The sequence below is a fragment of the Podarcis gaigeae genome (genome assembly GCF_964106915.1).
Source record: "Podarcis gaigeae genome assembly, chromosome: 6".
Taxonomy (NCBI): Eukaryota; Metazoa; Chordata; class Lepidosauria; order Squamata; family Lacertidae; genus Podarcis; species Podarcis gaigeae.
In genome coordinates this window covers 28574778-28590233 of record NC_139682.1, presented here as the reverse complement: position 1 = coordinate 28590233, position 15456 = coordinate 28574778, and the positions used below count along the sequence as shown (strand labels likewise).

Sequence of the window (15456 nt, the reverse complement as noted above, 5' to 3'; positions counted from 1 at the left end):
TTTGAAGAATTATTCTAGTAATCTTTTTGGCTTCTGTGTATTGAAAATTACACAAGTAAATTGTTGCTCATTGTACAGGCTATGTATACACCCTTTTGTTCTTTTCCCTCAACATGTTATAAGCTGTCCTCCAAGGGGGCAAAACATATATAGTGTGAGGAGTTATGAGGAATGCATCCATTTTCATCAATGGTGTGACGGATTGCATTCCCTCATGGCGTAGGGCACGTGTTTATTTCAACCATTTCTTTCCTCTGAAAGGTGCCTTATGCACCTTCTGGTTTTCTTCTGTCTGAAAAAGATCAAAGCATTCTAAAGTCTACTGTTACAAAGTTCTCCAACCCTCATGCGGGTGACGAAAGCAGCTGTGTTGTGTACATGAATTTGAGTATGGGTGCAGGGTACTGCTTTGGGGTACCGCCCCTGCCAGCCCAACTATGACAGGCAATATAAACAAGACAACTAGCATCTTTAATTCGCCAACCGATGCTTAGCTGCCTATCTGTGAGGAGAAAAAAGGGAGAAGCAGATCGTTTGAAGCTTTATAGTGCCTGGCACAACACTAAGGTATGTGGCAGTTATGCTTGAGGATTTATGAATCTTAGTCAACCCTACCACTTGTGTGCCCAAACTTTATTCTCCCCGAGCAATCATTAGTAGAAAATTAATCAAGGCTTTTTATTTCTGAGAATATCACTTGTGGACTTAATGTTCAGGGTTGGTTTTTTTAAAAGAATTAGGTGGAGGTGAAGAGATGCTAAAAGTTACAATATAAACAAAATATAAAGATTTGATGCATCAAAGATGTATTTAAGAAAGAGAATATTCTTATGATGACAATATTCTGGACTTTCGGACCTTATGTGATGCTTTTATCCAGAAACCTGATTTTTTTTTTTATTCTAAGCATCAGTGAAAATAATTAAAGAATGTACCCAGATAGTGCGTACCATGTGCAAATTACTGTGTGCACATCTATAAACCTTTACCAATTTTTTTGCAAAATCAGTTTGACATCAGAGATATCTTCTAGTTCTTAGATTTACACATTGGCTCTTAACACTTTTGGTGGGAGAAACTTTTTGTTGATTTCAAGATTTACTTTTGTGTAACATAGAACCAGGGAGCTAGTAAAAGGAATTAACATAATTCTTAAAACAAGGTTATCTTTGAAAACATAGGAATTGCTAATAATCATCCGGAGAACATGATTTCTCTTTTGTTCTAACATTCAAAGTGAATCTAATAAATGTAAAAGACCCCTGTAAGATACAGGTTTAACTCATTCATTTTAACCACTGCGGATGAAAGAACATACTTCAGCCTCTGAAGCAAAGTCTCATATTTAATTATGTTAATAGGTCATGTTTTGATAATTTTCAAAACTTTGGCATTTACACGTTCCAACCCTATACCATTGTAAAATGCTGCAGGTGTGTGTGTCTGTGTGTCTGTGTGTGTATTTCAAGGTGCTTAAAGGTTTAGCCAGAAGAACAGTGTTTTAACTGATTTACAGTGTAACCTTGTACATGTATAATCAAAAGCAATGCCTACTAAGTTCTGTCAAACTTCTTTCCAAGCAAGTGTGTGATTGTAGCCTTCAGTCAATTAAACCTATTGAAATATTAACCATAGTCAACTTTGAAGGGTATTTAGTGAAGACAAATGCCTTCTGAGCAAATAACACAGATAAATCCTTCTGTGGAGAAATAATCTGAAACACTACATGTAATTTTTATTTTATTTTCAGGGAATATACCAGGCCAACAGGCTCTCCCTTTTTCTTTTCAAAATGTAGATTTCTGTTCAGATCCTCCTCTGAAATGGTGCTACATATGTAAAGCCTTGCATATGCCCAAATGGTTAACTTTATCATATTGTTCTTTACATAAAGTATATTAATTAAACTCGAGACAGCTGATATATACAGTGGTACCTCGGGTTAAGAACTTAATTTGTTCTGGAGGTGCGTTCTTAACCTGAAACTGTTCTTAACCTGAGGCACCACTTTAGCTAATGGGGCCTCCTGCTGCTGCCACCGTGCAATTTCTGTTCTCATGCTGAAGCAAAGTTCTTAACTCGAGGTACTGTTTCTAGGTTAGTGGAGTCTGTAACCTGAAGCATCTGTAACTTGAAGCGTCTGTAACCCAAGGTACCACTGTACCACTGTATTGTTAATTGCAGGACACTGCTGATCAAGCGACTTTTTAAAGAGCCTTGCAACTGGTGAACATCTTCAAATGTTTAAAATGCCTGTCCCTGGCTTGGGAAAGGACGGGGGCTTTGATGTGAGAATGACTGCAGTGTGCATGCAGTTCCACAGCCAGAGCGGTGTGTGCAAAATAGTATATTATTATTATTATTATTATTATTATTATTATTATTATTATTGCAGTAAAAAACCCAAACCCACACACCTCTGGTAACTGCAGCCTAAATGAAGACACTTGGAAGCAAAAGAGCACCCTAGCATTCTCCCCCCATGGTTCCTGCTTTTAGGCTTAATCCTGTAATTTAGGTTAGCTTTGAATTTTTAGTATTGCTATAAGTTGGGAGAGGGGCAAGGATCCCCTGAACTCTTGAGTGCCAGATCCTCCCCATAATTCCTGGATTTAGTAAAAGAGCATGAGGTGGGGAGTTTGTTTTATGCTCCATAGAGAGTCAGACGTGATATTTGGAATCTGAGGCTGCAGCAATGGGAAAAACAGGACCCTCTTGGAATGTGAATGCTCTGCACTCTCTCCATCTAGGAGCAGGTTGTGTATATGTGTAAATAAACCATATATCATAAACACCACAGGCTCTGCTGTGCCTCATTTTCCTAAAAGGGAATCTAGACCCTAGTAAGTGTGCCTGCAGCCTATGGAGTCTATGCCCAGCTCATAGAGATTGGGGTGGCATGTTAACTATATTATCAATCCCTCTGGGTTTTTTTGTTTCAGTACTAGGCTAGGATAACAAACATACAAACAAATCTTATGCACACTTTCCTGAAAGTAAGCGCCACTGAACATAATGGGCTATTTTTCACCCGAGTAAAATTCTGCACTATTACAAGGCTCCTTAAACTCCACAGTTAGATTGCTCCAATTATCATCATAGCAATTTTGATTTGGAACAGTCTTTGGAAGTCATGAATGTGCTGCTCAATGTGCATTCAACAACACTGAACAAATACGTTAAAAATGTTTAAGAGGGTGTGTCTAAGATCCTACGGGTTAGTAGTTATCACCTGGTGACTGTTCAATGTCCTAGTCAGGTTGCATGGTGAGAGAGGGAGCGCCATTTTATGGTTTGCCTTGGGTCACAATATGTCTTGGGCCGGCTATGACTGGAAATGTATCCTAGAGCGGAGGAAGGTTTGGTGTTCCAGATATTGTCCCTTTATCTGTGGCCATTGGCCATAGTTGCTGGGGCTGATGGGAGTTGTCCCTTTATCTGTGGCCATTGGCCATAGTTGCTGGGGCTGATGGGAGTTGTCCCTTTATCTCTGGCCATTGGCCATAGTGGCTGGGGCTGATGGGAGTCTACCAACATCTGGAGGGCCACAGTTGTGCAACCCCTGTCCTAGATCAAGAAGCCATGGCTACTTTCCCCAAACAAAAATAAATCAATAAATGCAAGTGGATAGTTTAAGCAGGCTTTTTGAGAAAGAAAAAAAGTTTTTTCTGCAACATGCAGTTTTAATCACCACTTTTTTGGAGCCACGGTTGCAAAGGAAATGATCAAATTTAAATCCAAAGAAGAAGAAAAACACAGTACATCGAAGTGAGAATTTAGTTATTATCGGGGCTTTTTTTCAACCAGAGCTCACCAGTGCTCAGCTCCCGTCCCTCTTGGGCGGGCACAATTGCCATTCTAAGAGAGCGAGGGAGAAGTTCATGGTGAGTTCCAGCACCTCTTTTTCTAGAAAAATGTCCCTTGTTATTATCATCCGCTTCACAGGGGGGAGATGATCCAGCTAATAAATTTCACTGTATCTAAAATGATATTTTAAAAAATGATGTGGTTAACATGAGATTCGTTTGGGCAGCTGGGCAGTGTTATGAGCAAAGTAATAAACATAATCCCATTTCCATATGCTGATTTTTAAAGCTCATGATTTTGCCTTTTTTATTAAAAAAAAATGTTTGAAGTGGCAGAGATAAATTTACAAAGGATTGAGCTTATCCCCCTTACATTTAAAAACAGTAAAAATGCCATAAACACAACACACGTCTTAATTCCAGATACAAAGGGGTCATAATCTTTTCACTGTCTCTTGGCCTGGGGTTGCCTCATCTCTTCTGGCATGTTCCCCTAGAAGATGGCTCTGCCTTCAAGGTTGCTTTTCTGGGTCTAATTTGGAATAGCTGTTATTTTATTTGTAAGCTACCGTGAGTCCTGGTCACGGAAAAAGGTGGGGTATAAATAGAATTATTATTATTATTATTATTATTATTATTATACAACACAAAAAAATATTTAGGTATCTCTTATTTGTTTTGAGCCATCAATTTCCATGTGGCACCTTGAGATTTATTATTGGCCTCCCAGTTTTCTTTATGCTGCCCCCCTCCCACATGCAGTGAAGGTGATGCAGATTTGATCACAACAGCTGCGAGGTGTCAGCCATTTTGTGTTCAAAATAGGCCTCCTTAGGATGCTTTTCTGTTCACAACGGGAAAGGATATAGTTCTATATACATTTGCCTTATGCATAGGAAAGCAGCTTGGAGAATTCAGCATGGCCCTTGTGGAAAAATAAACCCCCCTCCTTTGTGTGCCTTCATGCCGCTGCTTGCAATGATTGTGACAGATCCAAACCTTGGGTGGTAGTCAACTAAATTTTACTCATAACACACCCATTGAAATTAATGAATATGGTTAAGTTAGGTCCCTTAATTTCAATGGCTCTACTCTGATTAAGAATTAGTTGAACATCACTAACATTCAAGTTAGCATTTTAGGATGTCCAGGGTTAATCACAAATTAGTATTAGTATTAGCTATTGAGACTGGATTGGAAGGACAATGGGAGAAGAAAGATGTCTCTTCAAAATAACCTGCTTATTTAGCATTGATCTTGATTTGATGGCACAAAGTTTGCAGGATGGTTATGCTATGTTGGCTATTTATTGAGTATTCATTCTGATTTATTTCCAGTGAAGTTATACAACATCTTACTGAGCAATTGTTACCGCAAGCTTTTCGGTGTATTTTCCCCGTTGCTTTAAATACTGCAGAAAAAGTTCCTGATTTGGGGGGGGGACAGGTTTGTTGCACAAAATTGTGTAACCTGAATTTGCCGGTTTGCCACTGAACCCCACTCACAAAATAGAGACAAATCTGGAAGCCATATGAATATCCACAAGAAATATTTTTTACCAAACAGAGACTGCTTGCATAAGAATTAAAATGGTCTTGGTTCCACACACTGCGAGTGATGCCCATTCATGGAAAAGAAGCACTCTGAGTTGTTCTGCTTACAATTCCTGGAAATAAGACCAGTCTTGTGCAAAATACAGCCAGTGACCTCCATGTGGCCTCACACTGGGGGAGTCCCAAAACACTTATGCCGAATTTGAAGTGCTTTTCAGTTATCATTATTTTTAAAGCAAAACAGTCTTTATCTAGAGAAAAAAGACAAAATGTACATCTGGTTTCTGGGAAAAGAAACGAAAGGGGCCTTCATTTCTTAGTCACAAATACATTGCAGCCCATTTTCTTCCTAACTCCTAAACCTCCATAGTTAAATACATACACAAGGGTAGTTGTTTTCAATCTTCCTGAGAAAGACAGACATTTTTCTATGACAAAATAATTAAATCCAGTCAGGTAGCCTCAGCAGGGAAGATGCACAATGTCCGCCTTTCTAGTGGCAGTGCCCAGATTCTGGAACTTCCTTTCTAGAAATATTCATTTAACTCCCCCAGCCCATCCTGCCATTAGTCTTCTGCGGTCCTGATACTGCTTCCTCCATTGCTGATACTTACATCACAAATACACAAACATTAATGCCATTTGTGCAATTACTGTCCCCTCAGCTGTCTATGTATTTTGGATTGCAGCTTAAGAACAATGTTTTCAAAAATTACATTGACCAATAATATAACAAAAAAGTAATGCATTTTCAATAAAGTTTACAAGAAATAAAATAGTTAACCCCCACTTCATTTCTGGATTGATCAAATATCTCCTAACACACACAGCAAAATTCTGAACTAAAGATGGCCATGACTAAGGACAGAAAATAAACATATCAGTGTGAGAAACTCAGATTGGATTGATACCAGTTCCTGAGAACTGTTCATTGGGCAGTTGATAAATCTAAAATATAAATCTTTAATTTAATAAATCTAAAAGATAAATCTTTAATTATCCCCATCATATAATTAAAGTTCTTAAGGTTCCCCATGGGAGAGGCAATAATTATACCAGTGAAAATCTCTGGTGGGTCACTGACAGTCGGAGTAGACAATATTGGGTTAGGTGGACTAATGGGCTGAATCTGTATCAGGCAGTTGCACATGTCCAGTGCACACATCCCAGTGGGGACTGGTATGGCAGAAGACAGGAAGACCAACAGTGGTGACAGAGCCAAGGATAATTTGCCTCCATTCTCCTCCTTGCTGAGTTCAACAAAGGCATCAGTGAGTGAGACTAAGGAGGAGGCTGACAGTCAGTGCCACAACCCTTGGACTGGTTGTAAGTTAGGAGGCAGACAGGTGGGGACTGAGTGAAGGCAGAATCATCTTGGTGGGGCAGTGCCCAACTTGCCCTAATGGACCAGTATATACTACTATTCTCCCATACTGCATATGGAGAGAAGGGGACTGACGTAGAGAGAGAATGGCTTGTTAAATGCCACCTAATGACTTTATAGTAGAGTTGAGATGTGAGCTAGAAACTTCCAAATTCATAGTTCACTTCCTTAGCCATTATATTATACCTGTGCTCATAAGAAGTTTCAGACAACCACAACCTTGATTTTTCTTTATTTCAGACTGTATGTGTGCCTTCATATGTCTCTTTGTATAAGCTACAGACCATACATATAAAATAAATTAATAATCAAAGTTACATATATGACAATGCCAATAACAAAGATGTCTACCTTTCAGTCTCTTAGCATTCGTCCTCACTGAATAGGTTGCGGAATAGAGCTTATTCTTGGAGTTAAAATATAACCACTTGTAGAGCGAGACAGTAAGGATTCTTTAGTTATATACTTGTGGGTTTCTTAAAATGTATATATTTTATTTCTGTACAGCCTTTCCCGTGTCTTGAGATGGCTCACAACAGTATTGCATGCTGAGATAAGAAAGGTCTTGTCTTGACAGATCCAAGAAACAAAGAGAAGGAATCATTGAAACCATATTTCGCAAGAATCATTTGCTTTCTATACAAGCAGAAAAGGCTCTGGTGGTATGTGCTGATCCAGGATGAAGTTCCAAAACTCTTGCACAATGTCTACAGATGTTTGTACTATGGGTAGAGTCTTTCTTTCTTTCTTTTTCAACAGAAATAATTTTGGATTTGATTTTTTTAGTGACATTTTGAGAAGATTTTGAGGGGAAAACACTTGGGAAATATCAAAGTTATTTATGTTTGAAGGAGTTACGGCCAAGCTATTGCACAGTGTAGCACGAAAACTTTGACCAGGCTTGTGGTAAAACAAAACGCTTTTGTCCTTTTCCTCAAAGCATCTAGCTGCCCACTCTTCCTGAAGCCCCAGCTGTATTTCCTCTCCATTTCTTTTTATCTATATGATGAAGAGGGATAGGAATTCGGTGATGGCTCTGTGCAAATATATCAATGTATAATACTTGCAAGAACTGAGTACACCTATCCAACAGATGGTCTGTGCTGTCTGCTTTGATAGTACCAACCACCTACTGGGTGGGTGTGTTCTGACTGCCCTCAGCCCAAACAGATTATCAGAATTAGCATGCCTGCTAGCAGAACTGATCACTGTGAGCACTATGCAGGCAGCCCCATTCCAGCAACTGGAATTATATGTGCAGGCTTCACGATGGGGATTATGTGTACCTCACCCTACTCTATATGGGAACTAAGTAACAAGGATCTTCATCAACCATAGGCATGGGCTTGGGCAGGTCCAACTATATCCTATTTAAATGCTCTTATGAAAGTCTTTTAACTTTTAAAAGCAAAGTTTATTACATCTTAATGGGTGGGTTTTTCCCCCAAAAGAAAGAAGCCCAAAGGCTGCTAAACTAGGGCAGAACTTGTTTATAGCTCTTTGGTTGCCAATTACAGAAAAGATTCCATGTGCGGGTTGCACTTGCTAGATCAAGGCATGTTTATGTGTCTCTAACGAAACAAATGTGGTAGAGTGGGCCGTTCAAATAAGTGAGCTTTGTTCATCTCGTGAATAACTGATTTTATGCTTTTGTTATGCAGAATGAAGTCTTCAATATAAAAGCCATTTTAGAAGCCTGGACTCTTGCGTACTGTTGGATATAGTTATTTAGTTGAGGACTTGTTAAAATAGCCTGGCAGCTTATGCAATGAGTCTGTCAGCCACATGCTTGGATGTGCAAATCAGTCTGTAACTGTCTCATGGTGGGGCAAATCCATATTAGCTACTGAGCTTGGGTTGCCATCTTTGGTCTGGCAAAATACAGGACAGGTGGGACAAAATAAAGGGCAGGTTGGGGGAATTGTGAGGCACATTCTCTCTCATGGCACTAAATCCCCCCTCCCCCCCTTTGAGGAGGTGAGGTTCTCCTCATTCAGCCTCCCGCCACCCTGGCCCTGCTCTTTCCCTTGACTCCTGTAGATGGGCAGGGGCCAAGGGTAGAAGGCCAGCTCCCACAGCGACTTGAGCTACAGCTCCATCCTCTCACCCCAGCTGGCATCAGAGAAGACTCAAGGGCAGAGGAGGAGGAGAGGTCAGGTCGGGGTGGTAGAGGGGCAGTGGCTGAGGAGGTGGAGCAGTGAGAGGGAAGGAAGGAAGGGAAGAGGGAAGGAAGGAAGGGAAGAGGGAGAGAGAGGAGGTTGCTCCTTCCCTCTACTGTCGCTTGTGCCGGGCCAGATGCCCCTTCAGCCATACCAACAGTGACACAACTGACATTTAGGGCTAGCTGAGCTCAAACATGGGGGGGGGGCATCCTGTTTGAAGTCCAAACAGGACAGGGGACACTTTTGTCCCAAAACAGTGTGATCCCAATTTTCTAGGGATGGATGATAACCCTATGCATGATGGAATGCAAACCTGTTCTCTTGCTTGACTCCTAGGATGCATAAGCACAGGCTCTTTTGTGCCAAGTGCTGAAACAACCTACCTAAATATAAGTGAGCTTACAAAAAAGAAGAGCCCAAGCAAAAGCTCACATAAATTATTCTTTATAAAAAGGTATGAGATCCTGCATTTTTGTAAAGTACCCAGAAACAGTGAGTGTGACATACAACAACACACATACCACACTGAACAAATGGATATACTCTGTGCTAGTAGGGAACACGCTCCCCTCAGACAGCTCCAGACCTAGGATGATTGGGAGTGGCCATCACAGCCACTACAAGCACGTAATGCTAGACTAGATGGAATTTTGCCCTGAACCAACCAAGCTCTTCTTATGTTCTTAGATCATGATCTACCGGTAGTTCTCTCGGTAAGCCGCAGAAGATCAGCAAGGATCTGACTCTATTGTTTAATAATAGCAACAAAAAGCCTTTCCCCACATTCCAAATTAGGCTTTTGAGAGGAATAAAGCTTGTAGGGTGGAATGAGGAATAAATTTTTGTGTGATAGGACTATGAGCTAAGTGCTGGTACTGAAAATAAATTCATGGGCTGCATATCAATTCAGAGTTACCCTATTCCTTAATACTAACAGTATGTTGCTTCCGCCCCTGCCACCAATTTTAATTTGGCTACAGTTAATAGATCTTGAGGTTCTAGTATAAAACAAAAACAAAAAACAAGTAATTCCCACAAGCTTGGAGGGTGCCCACCTGATAAGTACTGTATTGTAACTTGAATCAGACTCTTTCCTATGGGCAGCTAGCTTAGCTTTCTGACATTTGTGTAAATTGCAGCAACACCAAATATCAGATAAATGTTAGATTGAAACATCATGAGAAAATTTTCCTTCCAACCCAAGCGGACCTTCTGCTGCTATATTACCCACAACCTATCTGGTTCACACATTCCCACATCATGCCATTCCACTGTGGCCCTTGCCTTTGGCTTGCTCCATTGCATTAACTGCCAGCTTTCAAGTCTTGTGTTTTAGCCTTATTTCTTAATTATTTAAACTGGCTGTGACTATTTTATATGCCAAAAACTGTGTGGCTTTGTGCAGGTTGTGAGAAATGCATGACTCGTTCACAGCTCAGTGAAGTTTATAAACCTGCCAGATTGGTGAGGGGGATGCAATTAGTTAAGTTATTGTCCCTGTATTTGTTCCCCCTCTTTTTTTCTTCTTCTTTCAGTATTAGCACTGAATGCAAGAGAACCTACGAGGGAGCAGATGGAGCAAGAGGGTTCTGAATAATATCCTCTCTTGACTACTGCCCACTGCAACCCACTGCAAAAGCCACACTGTCAGTAGTTAGACCTGTTTAAATTATCTGGAAGAGGCATGGGTTGTGATGGGGAGGGCCCATATGGCTGACTTTTCTAAGTTCTCGAAATATGGCTCAAGAAACAGTGAACAATGGGACAGTTTGAGCATGAGGATCTTTGCTTCTTAAACAAGGGCAGCATGATGTAGTTCACTCATAGCACTAAGCAAAACCACAGCTTAGTATAAATGAGCAAGCATGTGAGCTCCCAAAACGGAGATTATGGCCACATTGTTCTTCATATCTGGCCTGTTGCTTCTGTTGTGCGTCAAGCCATGGTTTGGCTTAGTATGTTGCCCAAACCCTTGCTTTTGGCTTGTCTTGCTCCAGACAAACAACAATCTTTAACCACAATTTGTCTGGAGAAGACAAACCATGGGTCTGGGTTTAGAGCAAAGTTTGCCTTAGCATTACATGTAATCTGAACTGCTAAGTATTGGTTCCGTCCGTATGCTTCTCCCTCCCCTCTCTCCTTCTTTTGTATGTCCAAGTGGTTTCAGGTGAACTGACATTAAAACTGCAATTGTTTACCCGCTTGCCTGGGAGTAGGGTTGGGGCAAAAATTCAGCTCACATTTATAGCCAAACCTATGAAATTTACACTTTCCGAAACAATAAGCAAAACGGAACACAGCCATCTTTCAAAATGCAAACTCCTCCTGATTTGGCAGTGTAGTTCTCCAGCCAATGTATATGTACAAAAATGCTCATACAGTATTCAGGTAAAGTGTGCATATAAATGCATACATTAATGAAAATAGCATACAAAAGCACAATTGCTTTGCAAAATATGTATATTAGGCAAAAAGTATATATAAACACGTGTATATTATGAGAAACCTGTAATGAAATGTTGGTGAACTTTCATGAGGACCTGAAAAAACAAAACGTGGATGTAGAAATATGAAGAAACAAAGCTAAGCTTTGAAAATGAGAAACCAAAAACTGAGATATTCACCCATCCCTTCCTGGGAATCAGGTTATAAGCTTGCACTGTAAAGTACCATTTCCCATTTCAATCCAAAGAGCTACTTTGAAATTGGTAATTCTAATTACAATTTTTCACTCCCCCACATTTTGAACAGCAGATTTTCCATGACATATTAAAAGCTAATTTTGAAATATCCATTGCTTTCATCATGATCCATTTTACTTATGGCACTGGAGGCTGCTTTTCAACAAACATATGCTCAATACTTTGTGGGGCATACAGACCTAGTTCCATGGTTCAGTGGATGCTAATCAGTAACTTTTATTTCTACCACTTAGCATTATAAAATTTGGATTTACATATTACTCTATCAGGAAAAAAAGTTCAAAATAAAAATGGAGGGGGAAGAGCAGGAGGGAAAGAGCTGTTTCTGAACAAGGTCATGCATACTTGAATCTAAAAATGAGAGCTGGTTCTACACCCATGTTAAGGCCGAAAACATCGCTGTATTGAGGCATGTGTGACTGTTGGCCATATTCAGATGTGATACAAATGGCAGAATCACATCATGCATTTAAAGTGCATTCAATGTGCATTTAGACCACATGACTTCTCTCAAAGAATCCTGGAAATTATAGTTCACCTCTTAAGACCTACAGTTCCCAGCACCCTTAACAAACTACAGTGGTTCCAGCACTCCTGATCTGCTCTAATCTTTATCCAGAGGGAAAACAGATAACAGTATGGCTTAGAATTACTGTATTTCTGACTCAGCGCTCATTGTTCGTTGCTCCCACGCAAACCACAAACCAAGAGCCAACATTCATTTCAGATCACGGTTTCTCACCCCTGATTTGGATGTCATGCAAAGTCTGCTGCTCCATGGTCTGCTTCCCCTCTGGAGGAAGGGAGGAGCAAAGTTGGGGAGCCTGAGTTGGGTGCACCTCTTGTACCCAAATAAGCCTATTATTTTACATTTCTAGACTTTCTTTCAACATCCCCCAAGAAATCACAAAAACGCAAGCATGATTTTGCAGTCTGAAAATCGGACTATGGCAGTACAGCAGTATTTTCAGTTCAGCACTAAAAATATATATATGTTGCATGGAGTGGTGTAAACCAATGCAGAATCAATTAAGAGCACACTTGTGAAATTGACTAGGGGAGACTGGAACGTATAAAAGTCCAGCCTTGATACACACAATTTTAAACTGCTTCTCCTATAACTCATACCTGCTCTTTGTCAATACTGGGACTATTAATTTCTTTCTATGCATTTTTAAAGTATTTAAAAAGAACTAAGATGTTGCTTGCTTTTTCAATTTCAAATCATTGTCAGGTTTCTTCTTTGCCTCAGACTTAAGGAAAGGCTAGAACTATATTAGGGCTGTGAGTGAGTGTCCAACCCTTTTGCATTCATCAAAGCCAGCGAAGCCTGTGCCTAGTCAACAGATAAAACTGGACTTTACGGAAGGATTTGATATTTTACCAAAGAACTATTCCAAATGCTTTTCTAGCAATTATTTGTGTCTGGCTTGCATCTGGGGATGTTCTCATTGCACTCAGTGGAATTTTTCTATGATTAAAATTACACAGGATTAAGTTCAAGTACACTCTTTTCCTGTTTGCAAATGATTTGAAGAGTCATGCGGAGCGGAAAAAAACACCTGACCACATGCAGTAAATTAAAGTGGGAGGGGGGAGCCCATCCAGGTACTCTGATTAATTTGGCTGCAACTCGGTGTGGCTCTATGTAAAAAGGCTAGAAGAGGAAAAGGTTTGCAGCAATCCTAGGGGAGGAGGGTGACAGCAAAAACTCCAGGAGCATCGCTCGTATTCTCTTCAGACCAAGAGGACGACAAGAAAGAAAGGCTGCTCTGATTTGCACTAGTGAGTAATGAACGCAGTAGCCACTTGCTACTTTCATAGGAAAATAATAATAATCCCTTTTCTGATAAATTCTGCTTTCTAACATATTTTTACGGAGAAAAGTTTACATTTAGACTCTCCATTTCCCACTTCCAGCCAGACCCCAAAGGATGGCTTGGTGGGAAAGTGAATCCAAGAGTTACCGGTACTCAGATCTTCCTAATATTCAAATATTGTGCTGTATTTGCTCTCCTTTTTAAAACAAAACTTTATCATCACTTGTTACACTGAGCTCATATGTTTGTTTCATTAATCTTATCAATTTTACTTCTTCTTCTAACTTTGGTTCAATAAATTCTTTTTGATTTTGTTTCCTTCACTTTTTTATACTAAGAAATGTATTCTGGTCAAGTACATTCGATATCTGCATTTTTAGGAATGGTGTATGAAGTTTAAAGTGGGGCAGCATTTATTTAGTATTCTTTCATTATTTTCTGAAGGTTTTGGAATCATTCCGTGGAGACAATAGTAACCGTTTTTCATTTCTTACGCATTGTTCTTTTGGTCTTATATTCACTACTGAAAATAAAATAAGGATATGTTTAATTTTAATTTATAACAAGTTGCCTGATAAAAGAAAAAAAAGTTGCCTGATCAGAGGTGTTTTCTTGTGTAAGTAAGTGGTGACTAAATGGCGGTAGAATGATTATAAACTTCTTCCATATAACTGCAAAGTAATGTATTGCATATTAGTATTCTGAATGTTGGTTTCCTGTTTTAACAATATTCAGTATTTTTCCCCCTTTTAATTACATATTTTCAATTATATCATTATTCCAAAATGAAGTAACATTTTGTATCACAAGATATATATCTTTTGTACTTTTTGTTAGCTTGGTTGTTTTCGGGAGAGGAATTCTTATCATTTTTAAAGTGTCTGAAAGATTCTGTAGGATCTCCTTTTGCTTCCAAAGACTATGGTGACTTCTGGTTTGTAATTTAGAATAATAAAATCATACTGGCAATTGTTCTCTTAAACATCTATAAATTTTCCTCAGTTTTAAGTCCTTTCTTTTCCCTTCTCAGGGGGGTTGTTGCTTTTGCAGGAAGGAGAAAATAAAAGTTTCTAGTGCGCAGGGAAAATGCAAAATAGTCTGCACAAGATCAAATTCTGTTTCCTTGATCAACACTTAAATACTGGAATTTTGCCCACAGAAACAGACACTATTTGTCCTTGTCTATAACTTAGTTAGTTCTATAACTTAGATATAATTAACTATTATATGTAGAAAAAATAAAGAAAACAGTGAAAGCAGGCAAACTGATGGACTTTTGAAAGAGAAATGGGTTATTTTTATAACCGTGTGACTGACAGATATGTGGACACAAGTTATGTTTTGTGATAAACAATGTAACTTTGTCTTTTGCGACACAAATTTGCTTTTGTGGAGATCCTGTTTAATTCAACACATTTTTTAATAATAATAATAATAATAATAATAATAATAATAATAATAATAATACTTTCAGGTAATTTCAGATATTAAATCCACTTGAATAAAATGAACTTACTAATGTAAATGAAATTAACTTAATTATATTATATGACTAGCCATTTTGAATTCATGGTTCTCTGTGTCTGGAAAATTCTCCATAGCCCTCATCATGATAATACTATTACCGCCTATTACTGTTGCAGTGAATGGGTCACTCTATTCTTGTATACATTTGGGCTTTGGATAGAAATGTCACAAACTTAATGGTGGATTTCAGATATAATGCTAACAAGCAGAAATGAGCAAAGGGCTCACATGTTCTCCTCTCCATCTCTGGCACAGCCACGAGGAGATAGGAAGCATTCACTGCTTGTTTTCAACTAACCATTGTCTATTGTTAGATGCACCGGACAGGGGATCTTTAGTTACTTTCAATTATGGTTTGTTGAAAATCAAACCATGATTTGTAATCCCGTGTTGTTAAAACAAATCACAGTTTAAAGGGACCAGGCTTTTCCCAGTTCACACATAATGATAAAGCGAATTGGAGTTTATCTCCAGTTAGGGAGGAGGAAGGGGAGGCTTGATT

At 39.2% G+C, this 15456-nt stretch overlaps 1 protein-coding gene and 1 long non-coding RNA gene across 9 annotated transcripts in view; one reads left to right on the top strand and one right to left on the bottom strand.

The window, feature by feature from the left end:
• Window positions 1-15456, top strand: part of ASIP (agouti signaling protein) — an 85798-nt gene that overhangs the window by 50997 nt on the left and 19345 nt on the right. The window contains exon 1 of one of the 5 annotated variants that reach the window (XM_083746377.1): window positions 416-567. The exons of 2 other annotated variants lie outside the window; for them this stretch is intronic. The gene's annotated coding sequence lies outside the window, so the exon portion shown is untranslated. Of the gene's footprint in view, window positions 1-415; window positions 568-12941; window positions 13393-15456 lie in introns of those variants that run through there. 2 more of the 5 variants (XM_083746379.1, XM_083746376.1) reach the window with 2 other exon arrangements.
• Window positions 1-15456, bottom strand: part of LOC310847995 — a 52048-nt gene that overhangs the window by 20074 nt on the left and 16518 nt on the right. For 2 of the 4 annotated variants that reach the window (XR_014566109.1, XR_014566110.1), the window contains 2 exons: window positions 14022-14098; window positions 4157-11445 (listed from right to left, as the gene is read on the bottom strand). The exons of the other annotated variants lie outside the window; for them this stretch is intronic. This is a non-coding gene — a long non-coding RNA (uncharacterized lncRNA). Of the gene's footprint in view, window positions 1-4156; window positions 11446-14021; window positions 14099-15456 lie in introns of those variants that run through there. 4 annotated transcript variants of the gene reach the window in all.